Genomic DNA, 25,230 nt, shown 5'->3' on the forward strand with positions numbered 1-25,230 from the left:
TATTCTGCTAGAAAAATAAATGTGAAGATGTTTTTGAAGGTTCCTCATTTATTTTAACACAGATATGATCAGCAGAATTTGCTACCAAGAGGAAAAGCTGGTAATTTTTTAAAAATCATAAACATATTCTGAAGTTGAGTAAATCATATTCAACCTACGGCTATTTTACTGAAATAGCCAAACAAGGATGCATACTTTTCAACTAATTTGATCTCTTTCCTTCCCTTCCATTCTCTCACCCACAGAATTAGAGGTGTTTCACATTAATTTCCCCTTATCATTAATGAAAGGGAGCATGCTGAAATAAAGCTTTTTAATTTTGGGTATGTGAACTCGTTTTTAATTTTTTTTATAACTGCAGTTAAATATAATCAGTTTACTTTGTAACCCTGTGCTAAATTTTATTTTATGCATTTAAAAATATCTTGAGAAAGGTCCCAGACTACCAAAATGGATCATGATATAAAAAAAAGTTTAAGAATTCCAGTTCTAAAATTAAGGCAGAAAAAAGCTAAGAGACTTGTTGATGTTCATAACTTATTTAAAAAGTTCAATGAAGCTAGACCCGTAGTCCAATATTATTTTCACTAGACCAGGGGACTGGAGGGGAGTCAGGAGTGATGATGTCAGATAATTCTGTCATGTCTGTTCCTTACAAGATAACCTGAAGGATTTAGTCCAAAGGTCACAAAGGCTACCACACCAAAACCATATGGTTTTAGCTCTCTCAGCACATCAGAATGATTTTTGTTCATTTATTAGATCAGAGAAAGGCAAGTGAGCAGTGTCATGCATGATCAGAGGTTTTCCCTAAGTGACAAGCAAGGATATCAAAGTATTCACCATCAATAGCATCATAGGTAAGTTATTTATACCTTTAAAAAAAAAGGTCATGAAGCAAATGAATTAATCAGTGTAGAAGGTACTCCTTTCTCCCACTTCTTTCAGTCTGTCAGGTCTTTTTATTGAGAATGGAATGGCCCAATCAGATCTAATTCATGCTTCTGTATCACATGGAGGCTGAATAGAAGAGAGATTTGATGAACATCAGTCTTTCTCCCAAATTAATAAGTGACAAAGTGAACTGAAAATTATTCTGCAAAGAGCTAGGCTGAAGGTAGAGCAAGAAAATACTTAGCAAATCCCTATGAAACTGGAAAGATTTTGAATACAGGCTGGAGATGAACCGTGTCTGTCAAAGAACTAGCCTAAGAAATGCTGAGATGCTCACCTCCAGAAGGGTAGCCTCCAAAGGACAATTTTTTTTTTAAATTTTGCTACAGGCATTCTCCAAACAGACAAAACTCCAAGTGGCCTTAGTCCTCATCTACACCTTTCATTTCTGCAGTGATGATGGTGGACCAAGTGAAAAAAGGTGGCAGAAGCTGCTAAGTATCACACAATCTTAAACTCTCTATAGATATTAATTTAACTGTCACTACTCTAAATATGCACCCTTTGTCCAAAGACCAAAAGGCTGAGAAGCTACCAGAAGAACTGAACCATATCCACACTAATTTTTTCATTCTAAATGAAACAAGGAGATAATAATGAGGATGTAGCTAGTGGGAATAATAGCTCATAAAGTCCTCTCAGAGAGGTAAATAAAGGAGCTAGTATACAACAAGTGCAAATTAACTTTATATAAGATTCAATGACAGTTCTAACTAGAGCCCAGAAGGGAAGCAAGGGAGAGAGTTACCCAGTGCAGATAGCTAAGTGAAGTGGTACAATGGACAGAGCACTGGACCTAGGGTCAGAAAGGCCCGAGTTCAAACCTGGCCTCAGGTACTTTCTGTATGACTCTTGGCAAGTTAACTTCTTTAGGTGTCAGTTTTCTCAACTGTAAAATGGGGACAATAATATAACCTACATCACAGGGTTGATGTGAGGCTCAAATGGGGTAATATTTGAAAAGTGCTTAGCACAATACCCGGCACATAGAGGGCATTCAATACATGTTGATTCCCTTCCCTACTTGAGTGCATTTTAACGATTCTAAGCTTCTTCCTGAAACAAAGGCTCATCTTGTTATCAACAATATTTTTCAAATGGTAATGTTTGTCTATTAATCAAAGAATACCACAGTCTCTGGAGAATTAAAATAAGTTCAAAAGTCACAAGAAAGATCATTTTATTGGAGATATGGTCATACTACCTTACGTTGACAATAACCAATCAGCCCTCATAACAATGATTGCAGTTTATGCACCATCATCTGTTGCAGAGGGCTGAGTAGGGAAATCCTACAAAGAGTGATGGTACCCACCAAACTAAGTCAACATACATCCTTCTACTCAGCAACTTGACTAGAAAAGCAGACAAGAGGGGTGGTGGAGAGGAGAGGGAGGAAAAAGGTATCAAATATGACATTGGGAAACACAGGTGAGTAAGGATCAAAAAATGAAAAGGGCCTGTAAAAACAAACAGAAGCCTCACACTTGTAAGGGCATGAATACTGTAGTGAAGAAAGCACAGGAAGCAGCAACATGACACGCAAAGAGAAATCAACTGGATCCGAACAGACAGAAAACAACTAGTTGCAGATGTAGCATGATGAAGTTATCTCATACTCTAGTTGGAGCAAAGGTCAAAGTAAATACCAAATTAGAAGAAAGGGAAAAATTAAGAAGGTGACCCTGTGTACCATGATAGCAGCTCCAGCCCGACTTGTTGACTTGGAATAAAGAGAAGTGGACAAGAATAAAGACTCTTATCATTCACTAAAAAAATTTAACTCATGCAAAGCAGATCACAGAACAAGAAGAGTGAAATGTAATCAACACATATGGTCTCCTTACCAAAAAGGGAGACAATATCCGAAGACAACACCATGCAAGGGAATATGCTCATTTACCAAAGACCATAGAAGAAAATAACCAAAGAATTTGAACAGTATCACCTCACAGAAAGCAAAAAGAGAAGAATACAAGACTGTGTGAGATCAAGTCATATTATATCATCCCCAAGCATCTGTCCATGAGATTGGGAGGAAACAAACAGAAATGATAAGAAACAGGTCAGCTAGCATTTTTATGATGCTTTATTCTTGTCAGCCAATGAAATGAAAGCCTTACATTTTACTTATCAGGACCCAAAGTACAATTTGAGGAACTAGCCATAGCAATTAAGAAAATAAAGCCAGGAAAAGTAGCTAGACTGGCCAAATATATACAGAAGAAATTCATGCTAGAGGTAATACCTTCCTCCCCTCCACATCCTCTACAACCCATGACACCCAACTCCACACTGTTCCTCGAACAACACACTCCAAATCCATTCTCAGAGCATTTCCCTAGTTGTCACCCCTTGCTTGAAATCTTCTTCTTTGTCTCCCCACTCCTGGCTTCTTTCAAGTCTCAGCTAAAATCCTTCCTTCGGCTTGAAGCCTTTCCCGGTCCCCCTTACTATTAGTGTCTTCCTTTTGAGATTATCACCAAGTTTTCCTGTACAGATCTTGTTTGTATACATATACATACATACACATACACACACACACACACACACACACACACACACACACACACACACACAGAGACACCCCTATATGTATATGCCTTGTTTGTATGTTGTTGGATTGTGAGCTCCTTGACGACAAGAATTATTTTTGCTTTTCTTTCCATCCCCAGCACTTAGCACAGTGCCAGGAACACAGGGGACATTTAATAAATGCTTGCTTACTGACTTACTCAACAGGTTTAAAGGTATTAAAAGGACCAATTTTCATTATTTCTCAAAATAGAAAGAACACAAAAGAAGGGGAAAGGTCAAAGATGACACTTTTACAAAAAATGTGCCAAGGAAGATTTTGGGGGCAGCTAGTTGGCACAGTGGATGGAGTGCCAGGCGTGGAGTCAGGAAGACTCATCTTCCTGAGTTCCAATCTGGCCTCAGACACTTATCAGCTGTATGATCCTGGGCAAGACACTTAACCCTGTTCACCTCCATTTCTTCATCTGTAAAATGAGCTGGAGAAGGAAATGGCAAACCACTCCAGTATCTTTGCTAAGAAAACCCCAAATGAGGTCACAAACAGTCAGATACAATTGAAGCAACTGAACAACAACAAAAAACCAACAAATATCAGCAAGCATTGATTCATATGGCTTCTTTCTCATGACTATAAAATCTTTATGAGAATGGTCTATGCATATCAGGCTTTCACAGAGGATTTTCTACAGCCAACCACATTTTTATAGTTACACATGGCTGAATGGTACAGAAACTATAATGTCTTTTTATTTTGTAAAAAAAAATGTGACTCAGTTATGACAAAATAGAATCTTAAAGGTGCTCTTCAGACAAAGTGTCTTCAGTGTACATATTAATGTTATATAATATTGGTCATATGTTCTATGAAAAATGTAACTGGGCCCACAATTGAAATGGCAGATGGAAATTGCATGGTACATTTGACACTGTTTCTCCCTGATACGAAGGCCTATTTTTATATCAACAATATTCATCCAATGAAACTATTTGACTATAAATCTAGGAATACTGTCAAACCCAAAAAATTCCAGTTGCTTCTTATACAAAGGATTAAGAGGAGAAGCAGGGTGAGTAGGATCAGGCCATAGTGTGTTACCAATGAAGAACTGCTGTTAAAAAAAAAAATAGTGTAATCCATGGCTCAGAAATGAAGCTCTGTGCCTCTCTGATCCCATCTTAGTTCTAGGAGGCTTCTCGCAAAAAGTCTCTTTGAGTTGTACCCCTGAGCAGGGTTTCCCTTAGGAACATTAGGATTTGGCTCACGTCTACAGCTTCCCAGAGAAGGTAAATGACTCTCTGCTACCATTGCAAGCATTCAGACATAGTATTTCACTTGCCAGAGAATGAAAACACAAACATATACCCAAGCCCATAAACATCCAAAATCATTTTCCTTCCCTCTCATCCTCCCCCCCCCCCCCCCCCCCCCCCCCCCCCGTCCTTATTCCAGGGACAAACAGAATGACCCTGAACTTAAAATGCAACTCTCTTTGGGACATCCCTGAAAGTAGAAAGAATTGAAATGCAAATGGAGAATCCACCTTCCTCTTTCATAGCTAAACACACTATACAATCCACAGTACTTGTCTGTTTTGTTCCTCCACATTGTACATCCATCCCCCAAACCCTGCAATACTCCATTAATTCAGGAATTTTTCCATTGCTCTACCACTGCCCCTCCAATATTGTCGTCTACAACTCCTACAAATCTTGGGCTGGCTCAGGGACTACTTGTCACATAGTTGCTACCTTCATTCACTGTCATCTCTGATGCTTCATTTTTTCCCTTCTCTCCTGTACCAGTGGACAAAGCACCCTTACTGATGAGACCTTGGATCTAGCTGAGTATCCTCTTCAGTAGAAATAAGTGCTAAGCGTCTGAACTCAATCCCATTTTTGCAAAAGCTTTTGTTTTGCTAAGTGTCTTAGTGTTTGTACTTTGGAGGTACGTTCTTCATAGAGGACTTGCTTTACTTCAGATTGAGTGAAAAACTTGAAAAAAATTTAAAAAAACTAAAAAGAGTGAAAAACTTGGCATTATTTCACTTAATTTTAAGACGGAAATGGTTCCATTGGATCCATGAATGATCAAATAGCATTACAATGGGACAGGAAAGTTTGGTTATAATGTACTAATATCTATCAATGGGCCAGGCAATGTTGTAAGGGGGCATATATCCTTGAATCACAGAGTCAAAGAGCTAGAATGGTCTTTCTTCAAATTTGTGTTAAGTAGGTCCAAACATAAATATGAATATTTATAATAAGTATATTTTTCCCCAGATGAGGTTCTCTCTTAGTTTTGTAAATATCCAGGAGAAATTTCACAACCTCCCTCTGTAATCTAATTACAAAGATAGGTAATCTTCATCATCAGAAAATTGTGTCATGAAACCCAATACTTCACAATGTAGTTTAAACTCATCTTCTCTTATTATGTCCCTACTGGTGATAGAAAACAATTGGCCACTATCTTTATAAAAGAAAATTGTCTTGATGTTGACTGTATATTACTTGAAATAATGTTCATTTACAAAATGTAGCAAAGAGTACAATAGATTGCAAATAGTATCATTTCACAGATCAGAAAAAAAAAGTAGTATATAGAAAACAAGCCTGCAGAAAACTTGGCCAGAGACCAAACTAAGGCATGTCATCCCCAAGTAAGAGATGAAACTGGGACAACAAGTTTACATGAAATGGAACAGATGTGTCAACATTTGTATCATGATCTGCTCAGCAGCCAGGTAGCACACATGCCAGTGGACAGAATACTGGACTTGGAGTTATGAAAACCTGAGTTCAAATCCTGCCTTAGATACTTCCTGATTGTGTGTGCGGGGCCAAGTCACTTAACCTTTATCTGCCTCAGTTTCTTCATCTATAAAAGAGGGATAATAATAGTACCTTATACCCAGGATTGTTGTAATGATCAAATGACCTAATATTTGTGAATTTTGCCTTAAAGTACTTTATTATTATCAACAATAGTGAAACTATACCATTTAAACTCTAACACTTCAGTATCCAAAACCATATATGAAGAAGTAAAAATGGCAATAAGAACTAATCATGCCTGAAACTGACCACAAACATTGCCTTTCTCATGAGGCTCCCTACTTCTGGAATGCTCCCTACTGACTACTTCCTACCCCCAATTTAAACTCTAACCTTCAGCACTCAGCACAAAGGTCTTACCTCTCTACTTAATTTGGTCTTAGAATCAGGCTGCTTAGAATCATCCAAGCCACAAAACCAGAGAATATGACAAGTGTTATCAAAAGAAAGACAAAGGTTGGGACAGGCAAAGTCAAAGTCAAGAGGGCGAGATTTAAGTGAAGCAGAGGCAAGGTCACTCATGGGCCAGAGGGCTGCCATGTATCATCAGGATCCTTCAGGGAGAGGTAATCCTGCATGAGTCATTATGGAGAAAGTTACTCTAATAGATGCTGAAGGATTTATCCTCAAAACCCCAGGATTACTTAGATGGTTCAACCCTTTCACAAGAATACTTGAATTGTATTACCACTTATTTCAAGCTTAGCATCCATCCCAATCCCCATCCCCAGCCCCCCAAAAGCTTTCATGATCCACATCAAAGGGCAGAACTACACAGACTGTCTGGGGGTTCCATAGAGGTGTCTGTGTCCTTAAAATAGTTTATGCTGTTGGATTCAGATTGTATCCTGCTCTAAAATAATGCTTTCTTTTCTTTTAAAAATAACAATGTGCTTTATTGATCTACAGATTAAAGGTATCTCAAGAAGACCGGTAGCTGCTTCACCTCCTACACAACAGGTAGACTGATGTCTAAGCTGAGGGAGTTCTCGAAGCTGTGCTAACTCTTCAGATGGAGTGTTCCTTAAATTAGTTTACTCAATGTACAAGGAAAACCAGACAATATTTTAGCTTAGGTTCCAAACTTAGGTTTACTAGTGTCTGAATACATTTCTTTTTAACTCTGGATTTGTTGGGGCGGAGCCAAGATGGCGGAGTGAAAGCAGTGACTTGCTTGAGCTCTCCCCCAAACCCCTCCAAATACCCGTTAAAAAAATGGCTCTAAACAAATTCTAAAGCAGCAGAACCCACAAAAAGACAGAGTAAAACAAATTTCCAGCCCAAGACAGCCTGGATGGTTGATCAGAAAGGCATACCGCTCTGAGCTGGAAGAGGAGCGCAGTTTGGCTTGGGGCGTGCAGGCCTCAGAGGAATGATTCACAGGTAGCTGTGGTGGTTTCCAGACTCCTCAATCCACAAACACCAAAGACAACTTAGAAGGTCAGTGGGAAAAGTCTGGGGTTTTTTTGGTGAGAGAAGGACTAGGTCACAGCCAGTTCCAGAGCGCAGAGCATGGGAGTTGGGTCGGTGGCTGTGTCCTGAGCTTCCGGCCCACAGACTGAGGGGGAATCAAGTGGCTGATCAGAGGGGGATTGCAGGGATCTCTTTGCCAGTGCTGAGGCAGGAATCTCTTGCTTTGCCGTGCTTGGATCTGGGTCACAGTTCTGGTGGCGCTGGGTGAGGAGGAGCGGCTGGCAGTGGAGCTTGTAGTGGCGGTGAGAGAAAACCCTCCTCACAGTTCCAAGACAGAAAAGACTGCTTGTGGCCAGTCACTCAAAGATCAGAGCACAGGCCAGGAAAAGGGTAAACACCTTGATCCTTATCATACCACCTTGGAAGAACTGAAAATTTACAGGTCCCTACAAGTATCTCTGAAAACAGCTGTACAAACCCCTGAAGCTTGGGACAGTACATTCTCCACATTGGAAGCAGACTTTTACCTTAACAAAGAGTTTAAAAGTCAAGTAGTTGGCTGGGATCATGAGCAAACCTCGCAAAAAGAGTCAGACTATATTATCTTACTTTGGTGACAAAGAAGATCAAAACATACAACCAGAAGAAGACAACAAAGTCAAAGCTCCCACATCCAAAGCCTCCAAGAAAAGCAAGTAAGAGAAGTAGAGGAAAAACTGGGAAGAGAAATGAAAGTGATGCAAGAAAATCATGAAAAACAAGTCAACAGCTTGCTAAAGGAGACCCAAAAAAATACTGAAGAAAATAACACCTTAAAAAATAGCCTAACCCAAATGGCAAAAGAGGTCCAAAAAGCCAATGAGGAGAAGAATGCCCTAAAAGGCAAAAATGGCCAAATGGAAAAGGAAGTCCAAAAGCTTACTGAAGAAAATACTTCCTTAAAAATTAGAATAGAGCAATTGGAAGATAGTGACTTTATGAGAAAAACACAGAGAAAACAAATCCAAAAGAATGAAAAATTAGAGAAAACAATGTGAAATATCTCATTGGAAAAACAACTGACCTGGAAAATAGATCCAGGAGAGAGAATTTAAAAATTATTGGACTATCTGAAAGCCATGATCAAAAAAAGAGCCTAGACATCATCTTTCAAGAAATTATCAAGGAAAACTGCCCTGATATTTTAGAACCAGAGGGCAAAATAGAAATTGAAAGAATCCAGATCTCCCCTGAAAGAGATCCCCAAAGAAAACTCCTAGGAATATTGTAGCCAAATTCCAGAGTTCCCAGGTCAAGGAGAAAATATTGCAAGCAGCCAGAAAGAAACAATTCAAGTATGGTGGAAACACAATCAGGATAACAAAAGATTTAGCAGCTCCTACATTAAAGGACTGAGGGCAAGAAATATAATATTCCGGAGGGCAAAGGAGATAGGATTACAACCAAGAATCCCCTACCCAGCAAAACTGAGTACAATCCTTCAGAGGAAAAAAATGGTCATTCAGTGAAATAGAGGACTTTCAAGCATTCTTGATGAAAAGACCAGAGCTGAATAGAAAATTTGACTTTCAAATACAAGACTCAAGTGGAACATGAAGAGGTAAACAGGAAAGAAAAATCATAAGAGACTTATTAAGACTGAACCGTTTACATTCCTGCATGGAAAGATGATATTTATAATTTTGTCAGTAATAGGTTAGTGGGAGGGGAAAAATTATATGTATGTATGTATAGATAGATAGATAGATAGATAGATAGATAGATAGATAGATAGATAGATAGTTAGATAGATGGCACAGGGTAAGTTGAAGATGAAGGGGTCATATCTGGAGAATAAAATTAAAGGGGTGAGAAGGATTATACTAGGAGAAGGAGAAAGGGAGAGGTAGAATGGGGTACATTATCTGCACAAAACAGACAAGAAAAGGTTCTTACAGTGGAGGGGAAACAGGGAAGGTGAGAGAAATGAGGAATCTTATTCTCATAGGATTTGGCTTAAGGAGGGAATAACATACACACTCAATTGGGTATGGAAATCTGTCTTACCCTATAGAAAAATAGGGAGGAAGGGGACAAGAGAGCAGGGGGATGATAGAGAGAAGGGCAGATTGGGAAAGGGGTAATCAGAAGGAAGTACTTCTGAGGAGGGACAGGGTCGAAAGAAAGAATAGAATAAATGGTGGGGGCAGGATAGGATTAAGGGAAATAGAGTTAGTTATTCACAACATGTCTACTATGGAAATGTTTTGCATAACTGCACATGTATGGCCTGTATTGACTTGCTTGCCTTTTCAACGAGGGTGGGTGAGGTGGGAGGAAGGGAGAAAATTTGGAACCCAAAGTTTTAAAAACACATGTTTAAAAAAAATGTTTCCACATGCAACTGGGAAATAAGAAATACAGGAAATGAGGTACAGAAATCTATCCTGCAGTACAGGAAAATAGAAGGGGAAGGGGATAAGAGAAGGGGGGGAGAGATAGAAGGGAGGGCAGACTAGGGGAAAGGGGTATTCAGAATGCATGCCATCTTGGGGTGGGGGCAGGGGCAAGATGGGGTGAAAATTTGGAATTCAAAATCTTGTGGAAGTAAATGTTGAAAACTAAAAAATAAATAAATTTATATTTAAAAAAAAACTGCATTTGTCCTTGTTTCCACTACAGTACTCCTCCAATGCCTTACTGTGGTTTAGAGATGACCTTAGATTCTTAAAAGTTAGGCCAGCAAAGGAAAATCCCTCTGTCCTTGTTGGGAAACATTCAAACCGTGGCTTTTGCCAATCAGAATCTCTGACAATATTAATCATAGTGGAAAAGATTGTGTAAACATAAGATTGAAACACATAGACTAATCACTGATTATCATATGAGAATAGATTGTTCTCATTCTTGGAGTGGATTTGATTATTCAGATTCAGAGTTCAAACTAGCATAAGATGAGTGAGATTTTGTAGCAGGGTACATCTGTATGTGTGCCAGCCTCCCCTTCCCCATAGCAACTGGGGTCCCTATGCCTCATCTGAAGATCTCATGGTCTTCCATCAACATATATCACCATGAGGCAAAATTGCCTCCAAGATATGGCAGCCTTGAGGCTACCTTTCAAGGGTTTATCTCCACCCCTGCCCCTCCCCCCCACCTCAATTCCTGGGAGATGAGGCCCAGACCCTCTGAGGGATAGAAAATACCCTCTCTCAGTATCGTTGCTGTTCAGTCATTTCAGTCATGTCCAACTCTTTGTGACCCTTTCTTGGGTATTTCTTGCGAAAGATACTAGAGTGGTTTGCCATTTCCTGTTCCAGCTCATTTTACAGATGAGGAAACTGAGGCAAACAGGGTTAAGTGACTTGCCTAGGGTCACACAGGTAGGAAGTATCTGAGGCCAGATTTGAACTCAGGAAGAGTCTTCCTAACTCTAAGCCCAGTGCTCTATCCATTGAATCTCCCAATATGCCCTCACTCATATTTGGACCATCCTTTGTGGCATCACCAAACTACTCCCCAAATGAATTTGGTGTAGGCACAAGGATTCCTAGTGATGTCTCTTTTTAGTCTTGGTAAAGAATGCATATCTTAATTTCAAACAGAGTCTCTCTATAGAAATTTAGGTTGAAGAAGGTGGTTGAAATAAGTACTCTACAGCAGTGTGGTCAAACTCAACCAGAAACGTTCACTAAACCATACATAACAATTCCTGCTGCTGCATGTTGACTTAAAAAAAACCCCACATATTAAAATCATCTATCTCCTATTGTGTTTTATTTGTTTTATTAAATATGTCCCAATTACATTTTCATCTAATTCCTACTACAGATACTCAAAGTGTTTCCAAGGGCCTGCAGATCAGGTGTTTGGCACCTGTGCCCTACAATAATACATTGAACTGGGATCTCCATTGCATCCCTACTACTATTGATATTAGGATCTCTGTGGACAGCTAGGTGGCCAGTGCTGGGCCTGGAGTCAGGAGGCTCCAAGTTAAAATTCAACCTCTAGTATGTGGCCCTAAGCAAGTCACTTAACTCTGTGTGCCTCAGTTTCCTTATTTGTAAAATAAGCTGGAGAAGGACATGGCAAACCACTCCAGTATCTTTGCCAAGAAAATTTCAAATGGGGTCATTTGATGTACGTGACTGAACAACAAGACAAAAGCCCTTCAAAACGCCGTAATAAGAGTTAGCATTTAAACGGTACCTTAAGGTTTAGAAAGCACTTTATGTATGTATAATTATGGGAGTGCTATATAAATACCACCTACAAAAAAGACTTATTAGGTATGACATATTGTAAAAACTGGTTTGTAGGCAATATCTTTTAATAGTTATATAAAACTATTTCTGAAAGGTAATATTGCTGAATATCAAAGTATTAGCCTGAGATTCAAATCAAAGACTGGCACAAGGAATATAGAAAGTGGCTCTTCTCAGCTAGATTCTCTGGAAGTCTGCTATTAAGCCCTCTCACCATATTATATGAAAAGAGGTAGGCATACAGGGACCCTGTGAAAGACACATCAAATCAGAAAGGTTTTGAATAGAAAGAAGAGAACTGTTACAATTGAAAGAGTGCTGGAGCCTTAATCTATGTTTGAGATTTTCTAGATGTATGGCAGTGGGCAAGCTACCGCCTGGCCTCAGTTTCTTCACCTGTAAAATGAAAGGGTGGATTAGATCACCTCTAGAGTCCAGCTCTAAATCCTTGATCTTGAAGTCAAGAAAAGCACATTTGCAGGCAGCTTCTTGCTGAATGAGATTCATGTTTTCTCAGTCTGTTCAGCAAATTATTGATTTGTTACTGAAAACCAAAATCCTAAGATCAAGCCTTTTAAAATAGTCACTGCCATTTTGCCTAAGATTTAGATCACCAGCTAAGAAGCTGGTCACCATCATTTCCTATTTCTTCTCTGTAGTGACTTGTAACTCATGACAATTCACATTTCCATGGTCTTTCAGGGTTAAAGAGCTTACTTTTCTGGTCAATAACTGGGTGCATTTGCCTAGGCCAGGAAAAGCTGAGTGTCTCTATGCCTCCCCCCCAAAAAATCACAGGAAGGTTGGTCACCCACAAAATTTGCTACTGCTAGGTCCAGCAAAATAGTGTTGTTGTTCGTCCTTCATTTCTGAAGAAGACCAATGACATCATGATGTTGGGGTCAGGGTACAATGTGTTCAGCTGTGGTTGATCAGTTCAGTATTAGCTCAGAAGGCTTTACCACAGATCAGGCACAAGAAGTCCATTAGAACATTTAGGATGAAGATGTCTCTGGACTTATGCAGCTTATGTTTCCTTTGTGCTACTGAGATTCTGCCTTGTTCATGGAATACAGTGCCTTCTTTGATGTGGGTATGCCAGTCCCCTGCCAGCATCTCCTATGTCTCACAATTGATACTAAAGTACTTCTAAGAGACCTTGAGAATGTCCTTGCACTGCTTCTTCTGACCACTGTGTGAGTACTTACCTTCTGAGAGTTCTCTGTAAAATAGCCTCTTAGGTAAATATGGGCTTGGTATTTGGGCAGTGTTCAGCTCATTGGAATTGCCCTCTCTGAAGCAGAGTTTAAATGCTAGGCAGTTCAGTTCAGTGTCTGGTATCTTATCTTATCAGAATCTTCCCAAGACAATTCCAATAGAAGCAATTTAGTTTCTTGGCATGGCAGTGTTATACTGTCCAGGTTTCACAGGCATACAACAAGGAGGTTAGCATAATGGCTCTGTAGACCTTCAGTTCAGTAAGAAGTCCCTCTTCTGTCCCACACCTTCCCTCAGAGCCTCCCAAACACTGAGCTAGCTTTGGCAATGCATGCATCAACATCATCATCTATCTAGATGTTGGAAAACATACTGCCAAGGTAAGTGAACTTATCCACAGCATTCGAAAGTTCTCCATTTACTGTGACCAGTGGTCCCAAATATGGATGATATGATGCTGACTGATAGAGGACCTCTGTTTTCTTGGTGTTGATTGTCAGGCCAAAATTAGCATAAGTGGCAGAGAAGTGATCCTTACTTTGTTACTTCTTAGTCTCAGAGGCTGCTTTGAGTGCATAATCATCTGCAAACAAAAAAGTAATGCACCAACTCTCCTCCACTCTAGTCTTGGTTTGTAGCCTTTTCAAGTTAAATAGTTTACCATCAGTTTGGTAACTAACCTTGATGTCATTTTTGTCCTCATTAAAGGCATCTGACAACATTATGAAAACGTCATAACAAAAAGCATGGGAGCCAGCACACAGCCCTGCTTCACTCCACTGGTGACTGGGAAAGCATGAGAGCATCATTCATTATCCAGAACTCATACAAGCATGCCATCATGAAAATGGCATACAACACTGATGAATTTCTCTAGGCAACCACATTTTGCCCTGATCTTCCACAAGCTCTTGTGACTGACAAAGGCCTTGGTTGGGTTGATGTACATTGTATACAGACCTCTTCTGTTCTGGTATTTCTCCTGGAGTTGTCATGCAGCAAATAGCATGTCAACCATTCCTCAGCTCTTTCTGGAACCTGGAAGATGACCATCTTCCAGGTCAAGGATCAGCCAAGAATCTTGACAGCAATGACTAAGAGAAAGATCTCCTTGTGATTGTCACAGGAAATCCTGTTTCCTTTTTTTAAAAAAATTTTTTATTATAGAGATGGACAGTGGAGGTATCTCTGATCTCCTAGGGGATAACTTCTTGTTGCCACACAATCCAGAAGGCTATATAAAGCAAAATACTATACAGCCTTCCAACCACCATCTTGACCCCTGGAATGACTTGAGAACAACTAGAGCTTCCCTGAGAGAGTGAGAACCAGGAAATATTCTAGGGTGTTTGCTTAAGAGACTGGGTGGATTCCCAGGGGGACAAGTTCTACTTCATACCAGTTATATCATGAGGTGTTTCAGATATCCCAAGAATAAAATAAGTAAGCATGAAGAGGATCTTTGTAAAGAAAAAAATTACAACATTTATACTGTTTTTATCAATTACTACAAAGCTTTTGAATCAGTTTGAATAAGTCATGACTTACTGTGTATGGCAAATATATGAAGTAGATCTAAAGAAGGTGTCCTTTTTCACCTTGTGGAGTCTTCATATTGAGCTTTTCTTTATAGCCAGGGCTAATTCTCCTTTGAATCCATGGTCAGTTCTCTCCTGCCAGGAATCCTTCTCCCTGAAACTACCTCATTCCTCATATGACTGCCTGTGTCTATATGAAAAGGGAGTATATATCTTTGCAAAGATCTGCTTTTCCCCAAACTCTTATCACCATGTTTGTTCAGTAACAGACACTTTAATGTTTCCTGTATTCTTACCTCGCCTCAAATGCAGCAAGGTCAAAGGTTAGCTGGAGATAAAATATTATAGGAGGAGATCTAGATCTCTTTCTGAACATTTTCCAAACTGGGAGCTCTGAGCTAATTTGTTTATACTATTAGCTCTCTATATAATATAAATACCATAAAATAGCAGAGGAGGGAACTACATGGGCCTACAGGCCACCATGTTACCCCTGTGCTAAAAAATGAGCTGTTATAACAGGGTATGGCTGATCATATAATCAGAGAGAAGGCAAGGCAGGGAGAAGTGGTAATAGCTAATGGCCAAAGAAAAGAAACACCCCCAGAAATGCCCTATTTCCCTCCCTCACACCTGAGGGGATATGCAAGACCTGGTAATAATTCCTCTCTGCCCTATTCAGCTGGGAGGAGGGAGCACGAGGAACTTAAGACTTAGTATCAACTCTACACTCTACAGCAACACCTAAGTGTGTTATAGCTATATCTCATAGCTAGCTGTGTGCAAACATAAAGGGTCAATTAGTAAAGGTCTCTAGTTTGGGGTTACGTGGGATTATTCACAGACAAATCTGATTCTTTTAATCAATGACTTACTTGAAAGCATAGATAGCCTCTTTATCAAATTTACAGAGGAAACAAAGATAGTAGGATAGTTTACATATTGATTGACAGAATCAGGATCCAAAAATTTCAAAACATTTAGACAATGGACAAAATCTTAAGAGGATGAAATTTAATAGGGCAAAAAAAGTAACTGATTTTTATTAAGTTTGGAAGGGCAAAATGTTGCAATTATGTTTAACAAAATTAACCTCAATGACTGCTGTATCAATAATGACAAGTATAAGGACTTAAGACTTGGGGATAAGAATTCATTATTTGGTAAAAACTGTGGGGGAAACCAGAAAGCAGTATGGCAGAAACTGGGCATAGACCAATATCTTACACCATTTACCAAGATAAGTTCAAAATGGATACATGATCTGAATAAAGAGATATTACAAGAAAATTAAAGGAACATGAAACATATTACTTTTCAACTATTGGATCAACCAACTAACCGGTGCCTCCTCTGTGCCCAGCACTGTGCTAGGCTCAAGGCTGCAAATACAGAACTGAGTCAATCCTTGCCCTCAAGGAGTCTAGCTTGTATCGTAATAGAAGAGGCCTGACCTGCATCAGTTCATGTGAGCACACAAGTTGTTTTAGTTAACCACACGCTCTATGTGAGCTAACAGTAAGATGAGGCTGCCTGGAAAGGGATGCAATCTTTTGCTGCATTAATAAACAAGTCTCTGACTCCTGATGGGCAGATGCCATCTGTGGTGCTGTGTCCAGTTCTGGGTACCATATTTTAGGAGGAATATTGAGAAACTGGAGCATGTCCAGACAGAGTGAAGAGTTTGGAAATCATGTTATATAAGGAATAATTACAAGAAGTAGAGATGTTTGCCCTGAAAACAAAGACCTTGGGTAAAGGCTATTTTAATGATCTTAGGAGAGTGCAAGGACCAAGCATTTGAGGCAGCAAGGCCCACTGTAAAGAATATTTGATCTGGAAGAAGGGAGCCTAGATTCCAGCTTGACCACTTAGAAATCTACATAACTTTGGCTCAATTATTTCATCTTTCTGGGCCTTAGTTTCCCCACCTGTAAAATGAGTGAGTTGGATTAGATGACTTTTAAGGTCCCCTACAGCTCTAAACCTATGATACTATGGAATATGGATTAGATTTCTTCTACCTTCCCATGGAGGGCAGAACTCAAATCATTGGGCATAACTACAGAGGATAAAATTTTGACACAATGTAAGGATGAACTTTTTAAATGTGAGAGCTATCCAAAACCAGAATGGAATGCCCTATGAGTTGATTTCTCCATCAACAGAAATGTTCACATAAAGGCTTGATATAAAAGTTTGACCACCTGAACTATCAGAAAAGCTATAGAAGAGATTCCTGCAGTCTGACAGTCTGTACTAGAAGACCTTTAAAGTCCCTTATTTTTACTTTCTAAATTAGATTGTATGTTATTTTCAAATAAAGATGCTCCTTCTCTCGCTTCTACCCACTCTCACCATTGAGAAAGCCTGAAAAGCAAAAACCCCAATTATAAGCATGCATAGTCAAAAAACCTTTTTTTCCCCTCACATTGGCCATATTAAAAAAAAAGTCTTAATTTATACCCTGAGTCCGTCACCTTTTTATCAGGAGTTGGGCAGCATGTTTCACAAATTCTCTAGAATTGTGGTTGGTCACTGTGCTGATAAGAGTTCCCAAGTCTTTCAAACTTGTTTATCTTTACAATGTTGTTATAGTATACACATTTGTTCCCGTTTACCTTACTGTGCATCAGCTTGTACAATTCTTCCCAGATTTCTCTGAAACCATTCCTTGATCAATCCTTATTTTGAATGGTATTCCATCACATTCATATACCATGACTTGTTCAGCAACTCCCCAATGGGCACCCCTTTGATTTCTAATTCTTTGCCACCACAAAAAAAGGCTACTACAAATATTTTTGTGGATATGGGTCCCTTTCCTCTTTCTTTAATCTCTTTGGGGTATAGACCTAGCAGAAGTATCACAGGGTCAAAAGGTATGCATAATTTAATCATTTTTTGGGAATAGTTTCCAATTGCTTTCCAAAATGAAAGCCTCCCCTTATTTCAAATGGCATATTCAAAAATGCTCAAAGAAATCAAGTCAGAGGAGGAAAAACTCAAACAACTTTGTAGAGAAATTTCTCCTACAAAAGTTAAAAAAACAAACAAAAAGAAAACAACTAATCACCACATAATATTTGAACCTTACAACTGCTCTTTAGTTGAAAGTGATCCTTTCTGAACTGCAAAAAAATAGTTAAATAAATGGGAGGAAACTTTCTACCACCCATTAGGTTAGGTTCTTTATTTGCTTTCCTGATCAACCCATACAGTTTTTAGAGACAGTGGGGTTGGGGCAATGGGGGTGAGAAGAAATGGTGGGAGTTGGTCAGACTGAAATAATACAAACATCCTAACCTTAACATCTTAGAAGCAACTCCCTAGGTAATTAGAATGGGAAAGACCATGGAGGAAAGGACAACTTCAGCATTTGATAGGAAACCCTAGTAAAGGTATTAGCAGCACTACAACTTGGCTACCTGGATTCTATCATGGGATTTTTTTTTCTTCCAACAAAGATAACATTGGATTATATTCAAGGAATAGTTCTTATCAGTTGCACAAAATAGTTAATGAATACTGTAACAGAAACAAAAGTGATTACTTAGAGCTAAAAACAGAGAACTGCATGGGCCATTATATCTCGAACAATTTCCAAGGCAGATAAAATTGTGCCAGATATGTCTTTACTACTGATAATAAAGCAGGGTAAGTTTACTTTTTTTTGATAACTTTATTAAAAAGATATACAAATATATAACTTCACAATGTTCACTCTTTTAAAAAAAAACTTACTGCATGAGAAGAAATCAATAAGGTGGTGCTTTATGTTAGTAAAGAGCTTAGTCATCTCTCTGGGAACAAGACACGTCACATGTCATTAAATAGAGATACCAATTTCCTTGCTCAAGCAAGGCATGCATCTCTCTTTTTTCTTAATAATGAAACAAATACATAATGAAATAGCCAAGTGGGTAAATTCTGTACAGATTCATAACCTCCAGCAGCATCCCTATCTATTTAGCCAGTTAGCTGGCATGTAATCTTCAACATAAATAGAACAGAAATATAAATAAACCAATATACACAGTGAGTGTGTATGTCCCTGCCTGTAGATTCACCAATACTTTTAGTGATAACTTTCAATATTCTATTTGAGAGAAAAAAAATAAAATAAAAGTAACACATTAATCATAGGATCATAGATTTAGAGCAGGAAGGGACCTTAGAGACCATCTAATTCAACTCCTTTATTTCAATTTATTTTTATTCTGAATTTACAGCCCCCCAAAGAGAACAGTTCCATATACAAAGGAGAATAAAAAAAGAGGATTATATGTGAAACTACAAATCTCTATTCTACATAGCTTGCTTTAAAATATATGTGTGTATACATATATGTATATATTTATAATAAATTCAACATGTCACTGTCAAAGCTGTCCTGTTTATGTTTCCTTCTGAACTTCCTTGGCACTTTTTAGACACGCTTTAATGAACCTCTTCTTTCTTTTCTTCTTCCTCATTTTACAAATGAGGAAATTGAGACACTGAGAAGTTAAGTGATTTATTTAGATTCACAAAGCTAGTAGATCTTAGAGGCAGAATTTGAACCGTGGTCTTCCTATTTGTACTCTCCTCCATTAGAACTTAAGCTCCTTGGGGACAAGGACTGGTATTTGTATACAAGCACCGAGCACAGTGCTTGTTACAGAATAAGAGCATAATAAATAATGCTTTTTTAAGTCAACAGGCATTTGTTAGGCATCTAATATCTGCCAGACACTGTCAAGTGCTGGGAATACAAAGACAGGACAGAAACAGTTCATGATCTCAAGGAGCTGATAGTCTAATGGAAGAGTTAACATGTAAACCGCTATGTACAAACAAGATATATACAAAACAAATTGAGATTATATCAGAGAGAAGGCACTAGCTGAGGGAGGTGTCAGGAAAGGCTTCTGGAAGAAAGTGGAATTTTAGATGAGGCCTGAAGGAAGGAAGGAAGGAGTCAGGGATGAGAAGAAAGAATCCCAGGCATGTGGAACAGCCAGGGAAAATGCCCAGAGTTGGCAGATAGAAGACATGAAAAGGCAGAAGGAGCCAAGATTAAGGGGCTTCTTTATTCCTTTCTTCATTTCTGACTCCAACTCTGGGGCCTTATCCACCGCATTATGCTGCCTTTCATATCAAAATCCTACTTCAGTTTCCTGAATTCAGACAAGAGCTGAATGCAGCCCTGAGAGCTTTTCATCTCCAAATCTTTCTAGAAATCAGTGATTTCACATGTTTATGTCCCACTCCACCAGTGCATACTCAGCCCCTCATCCTGTAAGCCTATAGTTTGCATAGTTTCATAGTTTGCATGAATTACTCATTCAAAAATACTCAGTTACCTCCTGGGCACACTTCTGATGATGAACCTCTGTGGATAATAGACAGAGCTCATTTTCTGACCCATACCTGGTGCCTTTTGAGCTTGGTAGGACTTGTACAAAATTATACTCCACTACCAGCTAGGTGGTGAAGTAGATAGAGTGCTACTTTAGAATCAGGAAGACTCATTTTTATGAGTTCAAATCCTGCCTCCAGATACTTACTAGCTGTGTGACCTTGGGCAAATCACTTAACCCCGTTTGCCTCATTTTGCTCACCTGTAAAATAAGCTGAAGAAGGAAATGGCAAACACTTCATTATCTTTGCCAAGTTACTAAGTCAGACATGCCTAAAAATGACTGAGCAACCATACTTCACCACCATATCCTTTTAGAACCCAAGGACACAACTATGCTGAGATAAGGTATTGGAAAGGGGCAAAAGCTTACTGTGAGGGAGTACTTCAGCTTCAAAATAAGACAAGATGACAATCCTATTTCCACTAAAGGGGGAAAATAAGGAGGTACACACAGTCCTTCAGAGGGAGTGAATAAAGAAGAGGAATAAAAATATGTTAGTAACCCTACAGATACTTAGCCAGGTATCTAACATGAAAGTCCTCCACCAAGAGTAATTAACATACTGCTCTGTACAGGCTCATACAGAGGCCTGGAAAAATATAAATATTTAATGTTTACAAGTGCATTTTCTTACAGTTCAGCAACTTGAAGTACTTCTTAGTTCTCTACTTGATAAGATAAAGTTTAAGTATCTCGATTCATTAAAATAAAAGAGGTAATTTTCCAAAAGCTGATAAAAAAAAACAACTTTAATAAACCCCATACAGACTCTTGAAACTTTCAATAGGAAGGAAAATAATACAATGATAATAAATCGAACATTAGTTGATTGGTTTTTAATCCTTTTACAGTAAGGATTTTGTGTTATGAATCCATTTGGCAGTCTGGTGAAGCCTATAGTTTCCTCAAAATCATGTTTTAAATGCATAATTTATTTATTCACATAGGATTACAAAGCAAACCAATTATACTGAAAAACAGTTATCAAAATTAAAAGTTCCAAGTTTAATAGTTCCTTGAAATCTACAATTAGAGCCCTTGAGGTTAGAAAGGTAGAGGATTCTAATGTGGACCCTTTGGGGAGGGGCATGTCTTTGTACCCCAAATAACCTCCAATCTAAAATAATGTCTCTGAGAGTTACTTTTTAGAAAGGGAGAATCATAATGGTGAAAAAGGACTTGGAGAGTTCATCTTGTCCATTTCACTTTATATACAGATTAATAATAAAGCATTCTGCTTTTAAAGATCTCCTTTCACGGTATGGTGGTGCAGACCTGAAATCCCTGCTCCTGGAGAAGGCTAACGAGGTAGAATCACTTAAGTACTTGGTCTCCTGATGCATTAAGGCTAAAGGCAATTGGGTGTCCACACCAAGTCCAGCATTAATATGGTGAGCACCTGAGGGGGGGGGGAGGAGAACCAGGCTGCCTTAGGAGGGGGCAAAACAGCCCAGGCCAGAAATGGAGCAGATCAAAGCTTCCAGGTTGGTAAGCTGTGGGATTAGGTCCTTGGCAACTGTACTTCTGGTCTGGGCAAGATAGGGAGAACCAGTCTCCAAAAGGAATGGGAGAGGGGAAGGAAAAAAACAACCCTCCTTAAAAAAAAATTCCAAATATTCCATAACATTTCTTATTTAATTCTGTTGTGGGTTTTATTTCCCCCCTTAAGGATTGATAGATTCAAATCTGACCTTAGACACAAGCCACTCAGAATTATGGAAAGGAAATAATTAAAACATTCATACCTTTTGATCCATCAATTCCATTGCTAGATATATACCCCAAGGATATCAATGAGAAAAAACGCCTTCATATACAACAAAATATTTAAAGCAGCACTTTTTTGTGTGGTAGCAAAATACTGGAAACTAAGTAGATGGTCAATGACTGGAGAAGCTAAATGAATTGTGGCACATGAACGTAATGGATTATTACTGTGGTATAAGAAATGATGACTATAATAAATACAGAGAAGTTAGGGAAGATTTATATGAACTGATGCAAGATGAAGATAACAGAATAAAAAATGATGTATACAATGGTGAAAATGGAAGGAACAGCAAAATGACTGAAACTGAATCAGTCATGTGAAATTATAATGAATAATCCTGTCCCTAAAATAGGTGTGAGAAGGCACATCATCCCACTTCTTTGCAGAGGTATGGAATGCTGAGCATATTAGACTCTTTTATATGTTGGTAAGATTTGTTGAACTGTTTTCAGCTCCTCTTTTTTTTTTATTCTTTGTTATGAGGGATAACTCTGGGAGAGGAAGAGGATGAGATAAATTGGAAAATATAGGATGATATAAAACAAAATATGTTAATAAAATAAAATATTTTAATTAAAAAAAAACACCTTTCCTAAGGTCACACAGGTTAGAAACAGGATTCAAACCCAGTTCCTCTGATTCTAAAGAGAGCACACACATGATCTTCAAAGCCTCTCCCAACTCCACACCTTATGAAATCTATGAAACTTCCAGTGATAGAAAACTAACTACCTTTTGAGGCTAACTTTTCCAATGTTGGGTAGCTCCAGCAATTCAAATCTGCCCCTGTCCTGGAGAAAAGGATTAGGCCTCTTTTTCAGGCTAAACATTTAACAGTATCATTTTAACAAGTCACTCTTTTTCTCAAAGGGGTAACCACCATAGTAGCTCCCTACTGAATCAAATTTAAATTGATCAGTTAAAGCTCTCCACCAATAGACTACGGCCTTATTTGACTACCCTTACTTTTCACCAGAATGACAAAGAAGCCAGGACCATTGAGGAAACTGTTAGCTATCCTCTCCAGTTCCCACAATATCCATCTAAACTCTGTTTACTGTGTGTCTCTCCCTCCCTTTACCCCATTTCTTTCTCTTTTCTCCAATTCACTTTTCTTTCTAATTCTTCTGTTTTCTTTCTGTGCTTTAGACCTACCAATGGCACTTGCCACTAAATAGCTATCTGAGTTCTAGAGTTTATTCTGGTTTATATTCTTCCTTATTAATTCATCAAATATTTATTAAGGACCTAATGCACTAGGCAGTAGGGGTAATCCACTAATACCCCAATGGACTGGTGATCTCATTTATATGGGCATTCCCTTCAAAGGTCTCAGTCTCAATAGGCGGTCTACCCAGTGTGCTAGGGGAGCTTTCCTCATATTCTTCTGGCTTTGTGAAGATACCAACAGACCATGCAGCCTGTTCATCAGATAGCCCTCACATTTGCTACATGATTGATCTGTCTTCTTTCTTGGTCATACATTTTTGGCCACTGACTCTTCAATCATATATGCTAGGAATAATAATTAAAAAGAAAAAAAGATAAATAAGGTGTGGTCCATATGACTTCAACATGTAAACCATGTTGAGATTTTCTTATTGTACTTACCATACTCAGAATTAGATACACCCCACCCTGCTCCAAGGCAGCTAGATTGAGTAGTGGATAGAGCTGGAAAGACTCCTCTTCTTGAGTTCAAATCCAGTCTTGGACACTTACTAGCTGTGTGACCTCGGGCAGCAAGTCACTTAACCTTGTTTGCCTCAGTTTCCTCATCTGTAAAATGAGCTGAAGAAGGAAATGGCAAACCACTCCAGTGTCTTTGCCAAGAAAACCCCAAAAGAGATCATAATGAGTTGGACATGACAAATTGAAACAACAACTCCACTCCAAAATCATAGTACATACCAAAAAATCCTTCCCCAATGGATTCCCCCTTCTCTTTTTCTCCATTTTGTAATGAAGTAGCACATGAAGACAAAAAAGCATTGATGATGAGTCTGGGCATCTGCAAATTTATCAGGCTACGTGAAATTTTGACAGCTCTACTTCTGCTGAAATCATCTGAAAAGCTGATTCTAGTCCTTTTATTTGTATGGGGCTCAAATTTGGGGGATTTTGGATAATTGAATGCCATTTGATGAATTGCATAGATATGGAAACTTTCTTCACCCATCATGCTTTTAGAGAAAAGAAATCTAGTATTATCTTCACTATTAGGGCATTTATCCTCAAATTTCTGTTCCTATGGCTCCCACTTTCACTCTTCCACAGGCATTTGCCAAAATGGCCTTCCTATCACTTTAAACCACTCCACCTTCAAAGTCCTGGATTCTCAAATACCCTTTTCTGACCAACAGCCTTAAACCCTTGCTCATTCTATACTTAGTCTTTACTCTCATTGTAAGCCCTGCTTCCTTGATTCTTCCGAGTTCTCTGAACCTGTCAGCCTTGTTCTTACCTCACTTTAATCCATACTACTTTTGACCCTATGGTAAGTCACTTCAACAATGCCCTTTTCACCAACCTTGAATCCCTTATCCTTGATCCATATATCATTTCCTGTCTTGCTAAGGCCTAACCTTTACCATTGCACCTCCTTCCATCCTATTTTAAAGTTGCTGAGTGCCACTGGAAGAAATTATGCTGACTGGGCTCATTACAAATGTATGTGAATGAGCAGAGTTCTCACTGCTCTGCAATAAGCCTTTAGCTTATCTCAGTCTCTTTCACACTCCTCCCAGCAGCTGTTCCAAATCTTCCCTTCCCTTTACTTAAGCACAAGTCTACCTGCTCTGTCCTCACTTTCAGAAAATTATTCCCATTTTATTGATTGAGACTATTCAAGTGAAAATACTCAATTCTCCCTCCTCTACTCTTGATTTTCACCTATTTTCTCTTCTATCAGGATCAGAGGATCTTCTTTGTTAAAACTAACATGTACACTTCAAGAACTCCTCCCTTTCCTTCTTCTCTTCCCTTCCCTCGGACTTTGTTCTAACAATTCAATTCAATCAATTCAATCTCTTTAACCTTAATCTCTCTCTCCTTCGGTCTCTCCCTCTCTTCTTATCCTGCTCCTCCTGTCTCTCTCCAACTCCTCTTCCCCATTCCATTTTCCCTTCACCCTTCAAATATGTTGAGATCTTGCTCTAAAAAATTCCTTTACCCCTCTCACCCTCTCAATCCAAGGTCCTATCTCTTCCTTGTCAGTGCCAAGCTACAGTTCATAATTTCATTTCCTCACTACCCATTCAACCCCTTGAAATCTTGCTTTGGTTTCCTCTACTTTACTGAAATAACTC

The 25,230-nt window shown here is 38.8% G+C and overlaps 1 protein-coding gene across 1 annotated transcript in view; it reads right to left on the reverse strand.

The window, feature by feature from the left end:
• Positions 1-25,230, reverse strand: part of SGPP2 (sphingosine-1-phosphate phosphatase 2) — a 134,920-nt gene that overhangs the window by 104,783 nt on the left and 4,907 nt on the right. The gene's annotated exons all lie outside the window — the stretch shown is intronic.

Source organism: Phascolarctos cinereus, unplaced genomic scaffold, assembly GCF_003287225.1.
Source record: "Phascolarctos cinereus isolate Bilbo 61053 unplaced genomic scaffold, phaCin_HiC Scaffold_7;HRSCAF=346, whole genome shotgun sequence".
In the NCBI taxonomy this organism is placed as follows: Eukaryota; Metazoa; Chordata; class Mammalia; order Diprotodontia; family Phascolarctidae; genus Phascolarctos; species Phascolarctos cinereus.